We start from the raw sequence: 15,808 nt of genomic DNA, 5'->3' as shown, positions 1-15,808 counted from the left end.
TTGCCAAAGTTGTCCAGTAGCTGTTTTCATTTGCACACAGCTACCGTCCTCAAGACAGCCTGCTGCCTTCCTGGGGAGATGTGAGAATGACTCATGATGAGGAACAAAGGACTTGTGTGCTCCTCCTGGGAGGATGGCCAGAGTGGGTGTGCGCCTAAAAAGTGAGCTTCAAAGGGAAGCTGAGATTGAAGGCCAAATGGTAGAAACACTAAGAAGGGGCTGCTATTTTGTGTTATCACAGAGGCTGGCAACTCAAGAAGAGAGGGAAAAGCAGTTGCCAAACCGTTTTTTTCAGGGGAAGTATATTCCCCAGGTAGTCACACCTGTGGGTTGGGCTAAGCAGCTCCACACACCAAGAGAAGAGTCTCATCATGTTGGGACTGGGCAGAATAATGCACCTTGGCATAGCCAGATGATACACTTCTCAAGAAGTCATCAGTCATCATCAGGCGGGAGGAGACCTGTTAGCCCATCTGCTAGTTAGTCACCACATTCCCCTGGACTGGTAGCGAGCATAAAAGTGGCACCCCCGGAACCCAGTCCTTAGATCTCATCTGTACTGGAGAGAGGACCAAAAAAAGGACTACACTGCTGCTCCCTGGATCCAGCAAAATGAGGCTGCACCAAAGACAGAACTGCAACTGGGGAACCTGTGGACTAGCAAAGAGAGGACTGTGCCTGCAGTGCTCCACTCATGGGAAAGTTGTCCTTGTTGCCAGAGGAAATAACTCCAAGACTCCAAAAGTGAGAAGCCTGCACCCTTGAGAACCCAGCACTAAGAAGCCCGATGGCTTAACCCCTCTAAAGTCCAACACTTCTCAATCACTCTGCCTGGATAGGGGAGCAGGGAGATGGGTTGGACGTTGCTCAGTTGATTTTGGATGGCTGTGGGCTTCTTGAAGCGTGTGCTGATTTCTGCAAGTTTCTATTCATCCAGGAAAGTGGCAGATGTGATGGAGCTGCTAATGATGTGGGTCAGGTTGGTGCTAATCAGTGACCTTCCCAGATTGTAGATGTGGTAGGGGCATGGGTAATTGGGGCCCCTGATTGGATGGTCTCCATGATTCTGCTGTGCTGTTTCTGGTGAGGGTTGTATATTTGATCAGGTGACTGTCTTGGTTGGTGGTTGGTAGGTTAGCAATGAGTTCTTTGGGTTTGGGTTGGTGTGCGAAGTTGCTGTAGATGTTTTCGATTTTGCTTTGGAAGAAGTTGAATAGGTTGTCACAGATTTGTTGGGAGGCAGCAATGTTGTTGACAGTGGCGGAGGTGAAATCCTGATGATCAAGAAGATCTCCTTGCAGCTTTTGCAACTTCCTTCAATGCTGTCCACTAGTGTTGTTTTCTTGATGTCTCTAACTTGCTGGTGATAGCGTCTGAATGTAGCCTTGTATTTTTTTTTAAATATATTTTTGTTAACATTTCACTGTCTTACATATACAATTCAACTTGTAACATCAACAGGCTCCCGTTCAGTTCACAGTCTTCATTGTTAATAGCACAGCGAGCTACTGCATGTTCTAGGTCTTACAACATATTGTTCTTTTTCTGTGTGTAACTTCGGGGTTAAAGTTCCGAGGTACCTAGTTCGTTGAAGTCTCTTGGATACTCACTCTTTCTGTGTGCTTGCCGTGAACCCAGTTTGTTTGTGTGTCTACATAACAGTCTTAACTAATATTAACTATTATTTTTACGTGATGGCGCTATTGTGATTAGGTGGCTTCAATCGCTGGGATGGACCCTTTTCCTTCTCCACCGGGGTTGCGTTGGTACCACTACCAATTTATCGTCTCCGCCCGCTCAGTAGTGGGTATGTGGGCCTCTGGGTCGAGTCTATCTATGTCCTATCACGCTCAGTTCGGTCCCGCTGCCTCCTCTGCTCTTCCATCCCGTGTGGCACCCGGCCTCATTCGCCGTCCCCTCCACTACTGGTGTTGTGTCTACCCCGTCCTGCTACCACATTCCCCGGACCACTGTTCATTCTGCCTCTTCCGTTAATGCTCCCCTCCCCTTGCCATGCTGTCCCATCCCGTCAGTATTTCTTCCCACGCCGGGGCAATAGGGGTTTGACGTAGGCCCCGTGCTTCCTCACTCTTTAGTACTTGAAGTTCGGCTCTGGCCCACTTCGTCACATCACGCCGCCACTCACTCGTTGAAGGGCACCTGGGGGACCTCCAGCCCATCGTGATCCGTCTCCTATAGAGAACCAGAGCTAGGTCCAGAAAGCGCCCCTTCACCCTTCCAAGTGGGAGATCCGTTTTTAGACCCAGTAAACATGTAGTTGAGAACAGGGACAGTTCTACCTCCAACACTCGTGCCAAGTCAGCTAGTACCGCGACCCAGCCTTGCTGGAGTTCTGGGCAGCTCCACACCATGTGATCAAAGTCAGCGCTCACGTCCTCGCACCTGGGGCATGTCTTGGGGGTTCCACCGTAAATTAGCGACAGTCGGTGTGGGGTAAGGTACGTCCTATGTATATAATTGTACTGAATATATCTCAGCCGAGTGTTTCGGGAAACTGTCCGGGGATATGCTAGTGCCCTGCCCCACTCCGCGTCCGTTAACTCCCTTCTCACTGTCCTTTCCCATCTCTTTCTCTGGGGCTGCAGTGAGTCCAGTGCTTCCTCATTTTGGGCCCTGTAGATTTTAGCAATTAAGTGGGTGTCCTCCCCAGATGTCAATAGGAGGTGTAATACCCTGTGGGTGGCAGGTTCTGCCTTAATCGTTTCCCAGTGTTCTCTTAGGGTGTGTATTAGCTTCCGATATAAGAGGAACTGTCCCCTTGGTACTCCCCCGTCTGTTAGGTCAGAGAAGGACCTCAACACACCCTCCGGGAACAGCTCCCCTACTGTCTCCACGCCAGCTTTCTTCCAAGGTCCCAGCCCCATGCCCTCCGGACTCATCACATCTGCGCCCTTCCCCAGCACCGAAAGCGGTAACGCTGGGGAGTATGGTGGTCCTACCCCCACTCTTCTCGTGCATCTCTTCCAGCACGCTGCAGCTACTCTTGTCATCAGACTGTCTGTCTGAGGGGTCACCTTTCTGTTTATCAAGCGTGCAATAATCCGCTCTATTCCCACCTCTCCATGGGCTGTGCTCCTGTCCAGTTGTCCTTTTCCAACTAGCCACCCGGATACCCATTGCAGTTGGGATGCCAAGTAATAGAACTCAAAGTCTGGGGCTCCCAGGCCCCCCGAGTGGGTCGGCCTGCAGAGGGTCGAGAATGCTGTGCGTCTGCGGCCATCGTCCCATATAAGTTCCCTGAGCAGAGTGTTTAATTTGCGGAACCAAGCCGATGGGATCAGCAGCGGTAGGTTCGCGAAGTAATAAAGTAGGCGGGTAGTATTATCATTTTAGACAATGATACTCTGGCCATTATGGTTAGCCTCAAGGAGCGCCAGAACCTCACAGAAGTGCGCAGGGAGCGAAGTGCCCTACTAAGGTTACCGTCACGTAGGTCCCCCACCTCGTGAAACACTTGTATACCCAGGTACTTAAAAGTCCTCGGGGCCCAGCCCACGTCCCTTAGGCACGAGGCGGGGCATTCGCAGCTCGGTAGTATGGGGAAGACAAATGTTTTACCTCTGTTTAGGTGCAGTCCCGACAGAGTCCCGAAACGCTCCAAGCCACCCAGGGCCCAAGGGAGTCCAGTCTCTCCGTCCTTAAGGTAGATAAGTATATCGTCTGCGTATAGGGAAATGACATGCTCTAATTGTCCCCACTGTACCCCTTTACCCATGCTGTCCTCTCGCAACTGGGCCGCCAGTGGCTCGATGGCCAGGGCGAATAGTAGTGGCGACAGAGGGCATCCCTGTCTGGTGCCCCTATATATTGGGTAGGTGTCAGATACCGTCCTGCCCGTCCTCACCCTAGCCAGAGGGGACGCATATAACAAGTCCACCCATTTTATCCAACCCTCACCCAGCTCCATTCGTCTCATCACTGCTCTCAGATAGTCCCACCTGACCGAGTCGAAGGCTTTTTCGAAGTCTACTGCAAGTAATACTCCCGCTGTGGGTTTCTCTTCCCTGGGCATATGCAGGACAGCGAAAAGGCGCCTTAAATTGAGGGAGGTACTTCGATTCGGGACAAACCTGTTCTGGTCCTCATGCACCAGCGTGGGTATGTGGCTAAGCAACCGGTTGGCCATGATCTTACTGAGTATTTTAAAATTGCTGTTCAGCATTGACAGAGGGCGAAAGTCAGCAACCAAAGCCTCCTTAGATTTCGACTTGGGCAGAGGGACCACCAATGCCTCCCTCAGTGTGCCCGGTAGCTCACCTCGGTTCAATGCCTCTGTGTACATTTCCACCAATCGGGGGGCCAATAGAGTTCCGAACCTTTTGTAAAAGTCCATGGGTAGGCCGTCTGTCCCTGGGGTCTTCCCAGGAGCTAGTTGTGAGTTAGCTTCACGCACCTCCTCCATCGTCGCGTCTGAATGTAGCCTTGTAAGTAGTTCTGTCAATGGTGTTGTGGCTGGAGCTCCATTTCCTTTCTAGCTGTTTACAGCTTTCTTCGGTGTATTGGAGGTCTTCTATGTCCCAGCTGGCCTGCTTGTTTGATCTACTAGGCTTGTTGGGTTTGATGGGTGTGAGGGAGTCCGTGCAGTACTTGCTCCAGTTTTGAAGATGGTGATGTCCTTGTCAAGGTTGTCTTTGGGGGTACGATGATCAGTGCTTAGGGTGCTGAGTCAGTCTGCTTCTCTGATTTTGCCCCGGCTGTGGCTTGGAGTAATGAACCTGGTGGGGTGTGCTGAGGGACTTGAGGTGTGTTCTTTGGAAGTGGATGATTTAGGGGTCGGCTCATGTGAGCTGGTGGTGGAGTTGTATTTGGTGCTGTCACTTATGGTGAAGATGGGTTCTGGTGTGTGTCCTGCAGTGTGTGTTGATTCTGTGATGTGATGGGTGAGTCAAGCTTTCGAGGAGTGCTGTGGAGCAGGCTTCGTTTCAGTCTTCCAAGTGAAAGCTGAAGTCACACGAGGAGAATGTAGGCTCTGGAATCGATGATGAGCGAAGTGACAAAGTCATGATGAGGTTGGTAAAGGTGGCTCATGGCCTGGTTGGTCAGTAGGCGAGGTTCCGTTGAGGCTGAATTTTTCAGAGATTTGCAGCTTTAAGTGCAGGTGTTCCATGAATGGGGTGGAATGGGGTGGAGTTCTCTGTGGATGTTCTGCACTTGATGAATTCCTTGTATGTGATAGTGAGTCCTCTTCCTGGCTTGTGAAGGCAATCCTGTTGAGCGATCCTGGAGCCTGCTGGAATTGTGGTAGTGATGTCGGGAGCCAATGACGGGTTGAACCAGGCCTCTGTGATGAATAGGATGTCAGGTGCATCACTGCTCTGAAGGTCCCATATTTTGGTTCTATGTTTGCTGAGTGACTGTGTGTTGAGAAGCGTGCATGTGAGTGGTTGCCGGAATTGTGGGTTTGCTGTGGCATGTGGTGTAGGGTGGGATTTTAGGCATTGTTGGTGCTTGTGTGGTGTGTGTGTTGGAGGGGTTGTTTAGAGCGTGAACTTGCAGTGGGTACAGGTTAAAGCTAATACTGTGGTGCGAGGTGTGGTGTAGCAGCAGTAGGGGTAATGTCATCCGGGACTAGCAACCCAAGGAGTGCTGCAGAGTATCGGTGGATGGTGTTTGGACCAGGGTTCCTGGCGCTGTCCAAGTGCAGATGGGTGCAAACAGGCTTGCCTTTGGTACAAGCTCTGCACCCTCTCCACCGGCCTGCTGCGTGCGCCCTCTGTGCATCTGTGTTACAGCTGCCATTAACTAGGTCCTGGAATGTGCCATTATGTCATTTCCTGTGCTTGTCGGGTTAAGGGGCATGAGGTCCTTTCGCTTGGCTTCTTCTTTTAAAAACAGTTTGGTAGTTTTGGGTGGGAAAACCAGTAATGTCACTTCCCGCCCAGACGGATGATGGGAAATTCAGTGATGTGAATTCCTGTACACTTGGATATTGGGCAATCCAGTGATGTCACTTCCTGTGCTGGTGGGTGCTGGGGAATAAAGTCCTCTTGCTTGGCTTCTTCTTTTAAAGATGGTTTTGGCAGGAAAACCAGTAACCATACCTAAATTAACTCACTGGGACGCTGTGGTTCACTGTCACATCAATAGACACACTCACACTGCAATCTTCATCAGGATTGAAGCTAAGCTAGGGGCAGGCAGAGTGGTCACCAGACTGTGGACATTATCAAGAAGAGCCAGTACACAAGCTAGTGGGGTGGTGGGAAGGTGTGAGTTGGTACCACCTGCACAGATAGGGGGACTGTCTTATGTGGGAAACCTCATATGAAGGCATCAGTTCTCCTACAACATTTTACCATATCACTCACAGGATTCTCTATCTCTTCTCCCCCTGGTGCATCACTTTCTAATGCATTCATATTCTGTATCAAGATGCCAATGTTTGAATAATCTGTGTTGGGCCATGGTGCAGAGCTGTGCTGTCCTGGTCAAACATTTTTCTGAGTAACACCATGTTTTACCCTCTGTGACTCAACCCTTGCTAGGGTTTGATTATATTCTGGGGTACAGATGGTGCACTAGGTTACTACCCACTATACCAGTAACCCATTAAAGAGATATGTTGCAAAGAAACATAAATACACATCAGCGGGGAGCCATTATCAACTAGCTACATACATCACTAGAGTGATGATCCTCACTCATTTTTGATTGGATAACAATTTTCTTTTAAAATTCACTTTCAAAAAACCTTTTTATTTTTAATACCAGTATATTACATCCAAAATGTCTTTATAGTGATAACTTTTTTATCATATTTAAAAACTGGCACGAGACACCAGAGCTGGGCTCCAAGGTCATGGGGGCACAACATGTGCACCTATTTTAACTGCTTCATCTATCTGAACCACAAGAGACTAACATCGCTGACAGCATCATTATATTAAGGAGACAGGTCTTTTTCCTGTACTCACATGGGGCAATGGCTTGTGTGCTTCCTTAGATTAAGTCCCATAACGTTTCCCCCAACCAGAGTCGTATGTCTCCACCATGTCTGTGACATGTATGAAGGGCAATTCTGTGTGTATTGCATTGTGGTCGAGTGTGGGGCTTGTGAGTATGTCTGGTGGAGTGAATAGTTGGACTATACATATTCACCCTGATCTCCACGGTTATGGAACCTTGCAAGACAGCAGATGGCTTTGGACAGAATGCCCAGGATCCATGCTTGCACCTGGGAGCCAGGGTGTTTACACCATCTTGTGCCCCTCCGTCAAACAACTTTTCTCTATGTTTGGGGGAGGTAACCCCTTTGAAGAAGCCACAGCTCTTCTGGCAGAGAGATAAAAGTCGCTCTCTCTCTTTCTACACACCATAAGGATCTGGCCTCCTATTTAAGGCCAGTAACTGTGTCAATGGGGCCAGCTACAACCAGCCCTGGTGAATTTATGGTGAGAAATAACCCCTGCATCAAGTGATCATTCAGTGCTAAACTCCCTTCCAGCATTGGAGGCCCCCACCCACAAGACTCAAAAACAGAGTTAGAAATGGGGTCTTTGGTTGGCAGTCAGGTTACGTCCTGTCCAAGCAAGGAGCCTCACTCTAGTAAGGGCATTGGAGCTACACACTCAGGATAACCCCTGCTCACCCCCTTGGTAGCTTGGCACAAGCAGTCAGGCTTATCTCAGAGGCAATGTGTAAAGTATTTGTACCAACACATACAGTAATACAGTGAAAACACTACAAAATGAGCACCACACCAGTTTAGACAAATAGGTCATATTTATCTAAATCAAACAAGACCCAAACGACAAAAATCCAACATCCACAAGTCAAGATATGAATTTTCAAAAGAATAAGAGTATTACTCCATAGAAAGCAATAGAAACGTTGATTTTACACAAAGTACCTGGTTTGCGTAAAAAATAAAGACGCACAGGCGAGCGTGCATCGGAAAAGTCAGCGATGCGTCGATTCCTTACTCACAACTGAGGACGTGCTTTGTTTCTTCTCCGGTCGGGTAAGTGATGTGTCATTTTTCATCCACACAAGAGAGCGATATGTTGATTTCTGGACAAAGTACCTCAGATCAGCGCAGGTTCACAATGACTTTGACGGCCAGCAACGATGCGTGAGAAATCCGGTCGCACAGTGTTAGAAAACCGTGCTGCGTGGGGTTTGCGTCGTTATCAGCAGGCACAAGCGGGTGTTGCGTTGTTTCTCCAGCCACAATACGTCGATCTCCCAGCCGCGATGCAGGTGTAGTGTCGATTCTAGCCGTGAAGCGGGTGGCACATCGTTTTTCAGCCGCTTTGCAGGTGGTGCTTCGAAACGTTCCCGGCACGGTGTTCTGTGCGTGGATTTCAGTCCTTGTTCTGTCAACTTCACCTTTCAAGGGCCCAGGGACTGGATGGGGCACCACTTGGCAGGGCAGGAGTCTCAGCAGGGAGTCCAGGTGCTGGCAGAGGAAGTCTTTGATGGCCCTGAGATTTCAAAACAGGAGGCAAGCTCAGTCCAAGCCCTTGGAGATTCTTCTCAAGCGGGAATGCACAACAAAGTCCATTCTTTGTCCCCTTCCACAGGCAGAAGCAGCAACTGCCGGATAGCCCAACAAAGCACAGTCACAGGCAGGGGCAGTACTTCTCTTCAGCACTTCTCATTGGCAGAGGTTCCTCTTGAATCCAGAAGTGATCTAAAAGTCTAGTGTTTTGGGTCCACTACCTATACTCCTTCATGCCTTTGAAGTAGGCAAACTTCAAAGGAAAGTCTCTGTTGTTTACAGGATCCTGCCTTGCCCAGGCCTTGCCCCAGACACACACCAGGTGGTTGGAGACTGCATTGTGTGAGGGCAGGCACAGCCCATTCACGTGTAAGTGACCACCCCTCCCTCCACTCTAGACCAGATGGCTTATCAGGATATGCAGGCTACGCCCCAGCTCCCTTTGTGTCACTGTCTAGAGGAGATTAACAAACAGCCCAACTGTCAGTCTGAGCCAGGCAGGGAATCCACAAACAGGCATAGTCACAGAATGGTTTAAGCAGGAAAATGCCCACTTTCTAAAAGTGGCAATTTCAAACTAACAATCTAAAAACCAACTTCACTAAAATATGTATTTTTAAATTGTGAGTTCAGAGACCCCAAACTCCATATTTCTATCTGTTCTCAAAGGGAAACTGCACTTTAAGGATATTTAAAAGGCAGCCCCCATGTTAACCTATGGGAGAGATAGCCCTTTGCAACAGTGGAAAACGAATTTGGCAGTTTTTTCGCTGTTAGGACATGTAAAGCACATCAGTATATGTCCCACCTTTACCATACACTGCCCCCTGCCCATGGGGCTACCTAGGGCCTACCTTAGGGGTGCCTTACAAGTATGATAAGGGAAGGTTTAGGCCTGGGTACACTTGCCAGGTCGAACTGGCAGTTTGAAACTACACACACAGACCCTGCAGTGACAGGTCTGAGCCATGTTTACAGGGCTACTCATGTGGGTGGCACAACCAGTGCTGCAGGCCCACCAGTAGCATTTGATTTACAGGCCCTGGGCACCTTTAGTGCACTTTACTAGGGTCTTAGTAGTAAATCAAATATGCCAATCATGGAAAAGCCAATTACACATAAAATGTCACATAGGGAGTACGTGCACTTTAGCACTGGTCATAAGTGGTAAAGTGCCCAGAGTAACAACAACAGCAAAAACAGAGTCCAGCACACAGCAACGACCTGGGAAGCAGAGGCAAAAAGTTAGTGGAGACCACACCATGGATACCAGGTCTAACAAACAGCAAGTGATCTTATTGGCCAAAACTGGCCATAAGTATTGGGCGCATTGACTGGTGCAGTGTTGCGTGTTTTCCTGCATCCGAGAAAGGGCTAAACACCAGTGTAGCTGAGAAGAACTGTGTTCCAGAAAATGAACTTTCCCTCCAGACTGGGCAGACGTCTAGGTCAAGCCTGAAGACATCACTGTAGTATCTGAACTGTGCATGAAGGAATGCCTTCCTAGTGCTAAAATTCATTCAGCTCCCTATAGCTTGGGTCCTTCACCATGGCCTGAGTGAGCAATGTACTGTGCATGTATGAACGAATGGTGTCCTCACACAATGAGTGAAGTGCAAGATGGAGGTTCCCCTTCAGGTTACACTTGTCATAATGGACTTGGCAGCCTACATTTTACAGTAACAACAGGATATTTGCTATGAATTCTTTTTTTTTAAAGTATCAACAGTAGTACAAGTCTGTATAGCAGTGGAGTGAAATGAAATCTCCACAAATTATTACTTCTAAAGAGTAGACTAAGGAAACAAGGCTCGAACTGCTGTATCAATGTGGATGGTTGTTAGTGCGCTGTGTAAACAAGCACATTTGTTTACAATATGCTGAAATGGTGGTATCTATATAAGCCTGGTTGGCGAGGATGTAGCTAAGCAGGTGCCAGTGGCTTTTATACATTTACATTTATGTACAGTAAACCAACCAATACTACAGGTTCAAGTTGAAGTTTCAGTCCTTAAAACAGATCAATGAAGAGGAACACTATTATCAGATGCCTTGGGGGTGGGAGTGGGAGAGGGTGATAAAGTAGACAAGAGCTCCTGGGCCCTAACTGTGATGATTGAGGTCATTTGCCGCTTGTGTTCTGGAGTCTGTTCTACTTTGGATCTTCAAACAGTTCTTAGTACAACACTTTCCACACTTCAGTCTAAGGGTAATGAGGGTGAGCAGTCATAGGCTTCTCAGAGAGGTACTATGGGGGGGGGGCAGGACCTCAGACCTCATCAATCAACAAACAGACACAAAAACTTAATGCCCAAACCAGTGCTCATGTGTTTGACAAATGAAAGTGATTTTCATGACACAGCATAATACTACATAACCCAATTCATGAATGAAGGGTCCTCCTGATTACTATCCCATCCCCACCCAGTGGACACTATTCGCCTTCCTCTACATGTTCTGTTACCCTCGCAATGGCTGTGGGCATAACAGTCTCAAGTCCTTTGCACTCAGCGTGTTGCAGTTGTCTGTTCTGTTATCACTTCCACTGGTGGGGACGTGCTCTACTTGTTTATTGTCCCCTTCATGGTCAAGAAGGAGGTGAAATGCTGTCTGTGTTTTCATTGTTCATGGCCTCCTGGTGGTCCAGATGAAATGCAGGTCCGGTGACACTGGTGTAGCGACCGCAGTGCCTTCTGCAGTTGTGCCCTTGTCTCACCCAATGGAGACAGATCTATGGCAAGGCAGTCCAGACACTCCTTTGTATTGCTGGAAATGAATCCCACAGCGAGATAGTTGCAACCCTTTTCCGTATGTTTGTGTGCTCCAGGCAGTTGAGGCCTATGTAGGCTGAGCAGCACTTTCCAAACAGCGGCGTGGCTTGTTACACCCTCAGCCCCAGCCGTGCTGAATTGCCACCCAGAGTTGTTGTCAGGGGGCTCTGAAATGGTTAATTGTGGACAGTCTTTCCGGTTCAGTCCTCGAAAAGAAACGCTGAGGGGACCCATCTGCAGCACAGGTCATTCTTGGGGCCCTTTCTCAGACAGTCCACTTTATCTGTGTGCTCCCCATGCTAAGAACACACTGTGCTTCTCCTCCTGGACAGGCTGTCCTCCTGCAGGCCTTGGAAGATATTTTCCCTCTCTCAGCAAGCAGTCAGGCTTCTAAACACTAAGCAGCCCTGTAGCTCCTCCAAAGTTAAGATCAAGCTACATTGTATTATGGCTTGTACTTTTATGAGTGAGTAATATTTTCTGTGGAAATGTAACAATTAATAAATAAAGAATACAGACTTCAGATGTGGTGCCATCACCTCTGGGAGACTGAGGCCCATATTTATGGATTTTGATGCAAAACTGCGCTAACGCCAGTCAGGCACCATATTTATGGAATGGTGCATGGTGGCGCAAAGGACAGGCTAGTGTCTAAAGAAAAGATGCTAGCCGGAGGGATGGGGAGAGGGGAAAAGGCTTTGGTGGGTCAGAAATTACGCTAGGCTGGTTAGCGGCAAAAAATATGCCAGGCAGAGGATCCCATGTAAGGGGCCACAAATGGCACAGAAAAAAAAAGAAATTTATACTTACCTATACTTACCCAGGATGGGGTCCCCATCCTATGGTGTCCCCCTGGTTTGGGTGGGGGTGTTCCTGGGGCTTGGTATGGGCATCTGTGTGCCAATTCCATGATGGTTAGCCATGGAAATGGGTCCACAGGTCCCCTAACGCCTTGGCAGACCCACGTGTTAAATAATGGCGCCAAGAACCATTATTTGGGTCCGCCTACTCCATGTGCATCGTTTTTGCGCTGGAGTATAAAGGTAGGGGGTTAACGTGATATTGTGGATGGGAATGCCTACCTTGCAGCTAATTAGCGCAAGGTAGTTTGCTGCATCTACATTATGATGCTAACTCCTATATTTTGACGGTAGACAGGTCTTGTGTCAAAATATAAATATGGAGTACATTTGCCCTGGTTTAGCGTCAAAATAAATTATGCTAAAAAGGTGCAAACCAAGTATAAATATGCCCCTTACTGTCAGACAGGCACCAGCTCAGGACACATAGCAGTCCTTTTGACTACTCTGGAGCGCTCCTTTCCTCGAAACTGAAACCAAGTACAGTGGTTTGGGTCCTAGTTCTTATATACATTTGATAGACAGGGGATGCAAATCCACAGTCTCAAACTTCAGCACCGGTTTGGGGTGCTTCCTCACTCTACTCCGTTGGGAGTTTTGTAAAGTGATGCGTCACAAAGCAGGCAGCACTGCAGCTGTCTCTAAGCTCAAGCACCCACAACATGTGAACAATAAAGTGTGAGGTTTTTGCACCTGGCTGTCATCAACCTTCCTGAGAAATAATTAAAGTCCGATAAAAGTGGAGGCCTGACCTAGACCTGCAGTCCCATTCCTCACTCACTCTTTCCATCAGCCAAATGGCAGTGCTCAGGACTAATCAGCAGCACCTTCCTGTCAAGGGCTTCCTGGGTTTTCTAAAGGTAGCCCTGTATCTAGTCTCCTCACTTCAGTGACTTGATCTCTACGTTACACCCACAAGAATGTAGGCAATGCACTTCCAATGTCTGGGCACGATGTCAACATCTTCTATTGTGGTCCATGCTACAAAAAAGGGCATCTTGGTTGTTAGGCCTCACTTCTACTGACACAGATACAAAGGTTAGGCTACACTAAGGATTCCCAAAACATGTTATGCAGCTACCACTGCTTTATGTGCTTAACCCAAAACAGGGACAATAGTCTTCTGTCCACTATGAGGGCAAGCTTGATGTGCCCCTAAAGGTCACAGACAGGTTGTAGTCTAAGCCAGGAACAGGCCAAGTAAAAATTAAAATTCAGAATATCAGATTTTCAAGCAGCCTAGCACTCAGGGCAGAGGTAGATGATAGATCACCATTCAGTAACATTCCCATCCGAACAATCATCGAGACTGAATAATTTATATCTCCCACAGAACTGCAGCAATATATTAAAAACTTTAAATCGCAGCCAGCCAATATGAAATGTGTATTCTAAGCCAGAGAAATCATTCAACATCAATAGAGCTCACCAGTGCATGGCAGGAAATAAAAAAGGTAATCATTCAATGAAGGATGGTGGAGGCCAGTAAGCATGCACTTCAAAAGATTAAACAGAAGGAATTAAACTCATCCTTAAATCAAAAACATATGATGTAGCAATACATAAGAAGGTAATCTGATCACATGTAGTCAATAGAGAGAGACCAGGCAACCAAGTCAAAACACAGAAGCAGTTCTATTAGATCAGCTCATAGTGTTCCAGGAAAATCAAACATGCAACCATTATAGTTGTGGTCCACATGTGACCATAAGAAGATATATCAGCTCTCAGGAGCAAAGCTCCCTGTAATAACAAGCCAAACTACTAGTTTACTGAATGTGCACCGGAAATTGAATATACTGCATACACAGCGTAGTAGACAACACTGTCTTTAATCTTTAATTGACAATATTGGGAAAAAGTCACTCCCAGTTCACCAGTTGTAGGAGGGTGAAAATCAAAAAACTTGGAGGCAAGGTGCTAATTAGTGATCCAAAAGGGTAAAGTTAGTCAATTGAGATGCAAGAAAAAGGACAGTCAGGATGTCTCTGAAGAGCTTACATACAGCAATATTCTGCGATGCCTCTAAAGAAGTAAAATAATGCAAAAAGTGAACCCAATAATAAAGGCTAAATATTCAATTAATGCTTAAAAAGCAAAAGGGTCCTTACTAGTGCCTTTACACTGTGAACAGCGCAGTGGTAGCTCATGAGCAGCAATGAACTGCTGGGCACCCGAAGGCGTTTTCAAACTTTGGGCAAAAAGGAGCCAAGTCATGCTAAGAATGCCTAGACTAGTAATCTGTCAATACCACATCCAAGAGGAGCAACTTGCCATGGTTAGGCAGAAAGTAGAAATGCAACAGCGGAGATTATTTCCGGACCATGCAATACCATTCAATGTGTTTGTTAAGATCCCTCTTGCCTGTGTTAAAGGTGTGAATCCATTTATTCTCTTAGTAACTGAAAGATTTAGCAATTTTGGTGACACAATTGCTTTACAGTAAGTACAACATCAAGAAGCAACCATTGTGTTTGTGAGGCAACAGATGTGTATAATTGTAATGTTCAGCTGGAAGAGCATTGAGCACTGCATGATGAATACATGATTGATTTTGCAGTATCCCAATAGTCTTACCAAAGTAAGATAAGCTGCATGGGCAGCTTGTCCAGTATTTCAAGTTGATTGATTCCCAATTAGTGTTTTGTTATAAAAGCCCAGAAGCACAGTCTTAATCAGCGAACCTCCTTGCCTTTAAGCAAGCGAAAGGTCTTACAGACCATTTGGTGAACACCTTTTATGAACTTGAACAGCCTAAGACATTTACCCGTACCTGTGGCATTCAAGAGAGAAGCTCCATGTTACAACTAGCAATTTCTGTTTCTGGTCATATAAAATTGGGCCTCTCTGCTGGTTTGGAACCAACAAGAATCACAAAACTTTCAAATATAATTAATTCCAGTTGATATGTACCACAAACCTATTGGGGAGATACACAGCAACAGGTCAGTGGTATTTCTAACATGCTGCTAAAACAGAAAAATGTTGCAGTGAGGTTAAATGCCTTTTGCTTCCAGTTGTTGTGATCTGCAGGTCACAAGTTTAAATCCTAGCAAGGTCGGTCAGCTTATCCTTCCATTATTCCAAACTCAGGGCCTGATTCACAAATGTGAGCTTACACGTTTGTGTAAGTATATGTTTTTCAGTATTCAAAAAACTGCATTTCAGTAGTAAGTTTACAAGCACAAAGACTCCGCAGTTGGGATAGATAGCTCTACACATAAAAAGGTATGTTTACCTTTATGAATCAGGCCTTCCGTGAAAGATGACTGTTAAAGCAGGTGATATATTTTACTTACAGTGCTTAGAGATAGGCCATGATGTGTCAAACAGCACTATGTTAATTAGTTAACTACAAGTATATGTTTGATGAACCTACTAATTGAGTTAGATTCTGAATATATTTCTTGTCATACACTCACCTGGTTCCGACTGCGAACACAATGTTGGACCTCCTATTCCCCCCTGGAAGGCAGCCCACCCCAGGAATCAAGCAACTCTAAGCCCTTAAATCATACACTGCCCTTGAAGGGAAGGGGGTTAGCACAAAATAAGAAAATATAGACTAACAGCACTGGTCCTGCTCTGTTGCCTTGCAACACTGCGTAAGAGGCCCTGCACTCCCTGGCCCTTTTGTGTTGGTGTGGATGTGGTGCACTGGAAATTACAAAAATAGTTTACCTATAGTTCTCAGCATACAAAGATTATGTAGTTAT

General features: G+C 46.9%; 1 long non-coding RNA gene across 1 annotated transcript in view; it reads right to left on the bottom strand.

Moving 5' to 3' along the window:
* The window catches only part of LOC138258414 (uncharacterized), an 80,883-nt gene that overhangs the window by 64,473 nt on the left and 602 nt on the right, over positions 1-15,808 (bottom strand). The window lies entirely within an intron of this gene.

This window comes from Pleurodeles waltl, chromosome 2_1 (assembly GCF_031143425.1).
Source record: "Pleurodeles waltl isolate 20211129_DDA chromosome 2_1, aPleWal1.hap1.20221129, whole genome shotgun sequence".
NCBI classification, from domain to species: Eukaryota; Metazoa; Chordata; class Amphibia; order Caudata; family Salamandridae; genus Pleurodeles; species Pleurodeles waltl.
The sequence above is the reverse complement of the archived record's forward strand: the minus strand, read 5'-3'. Positions and strand labels throughout refer to the sequence as shown.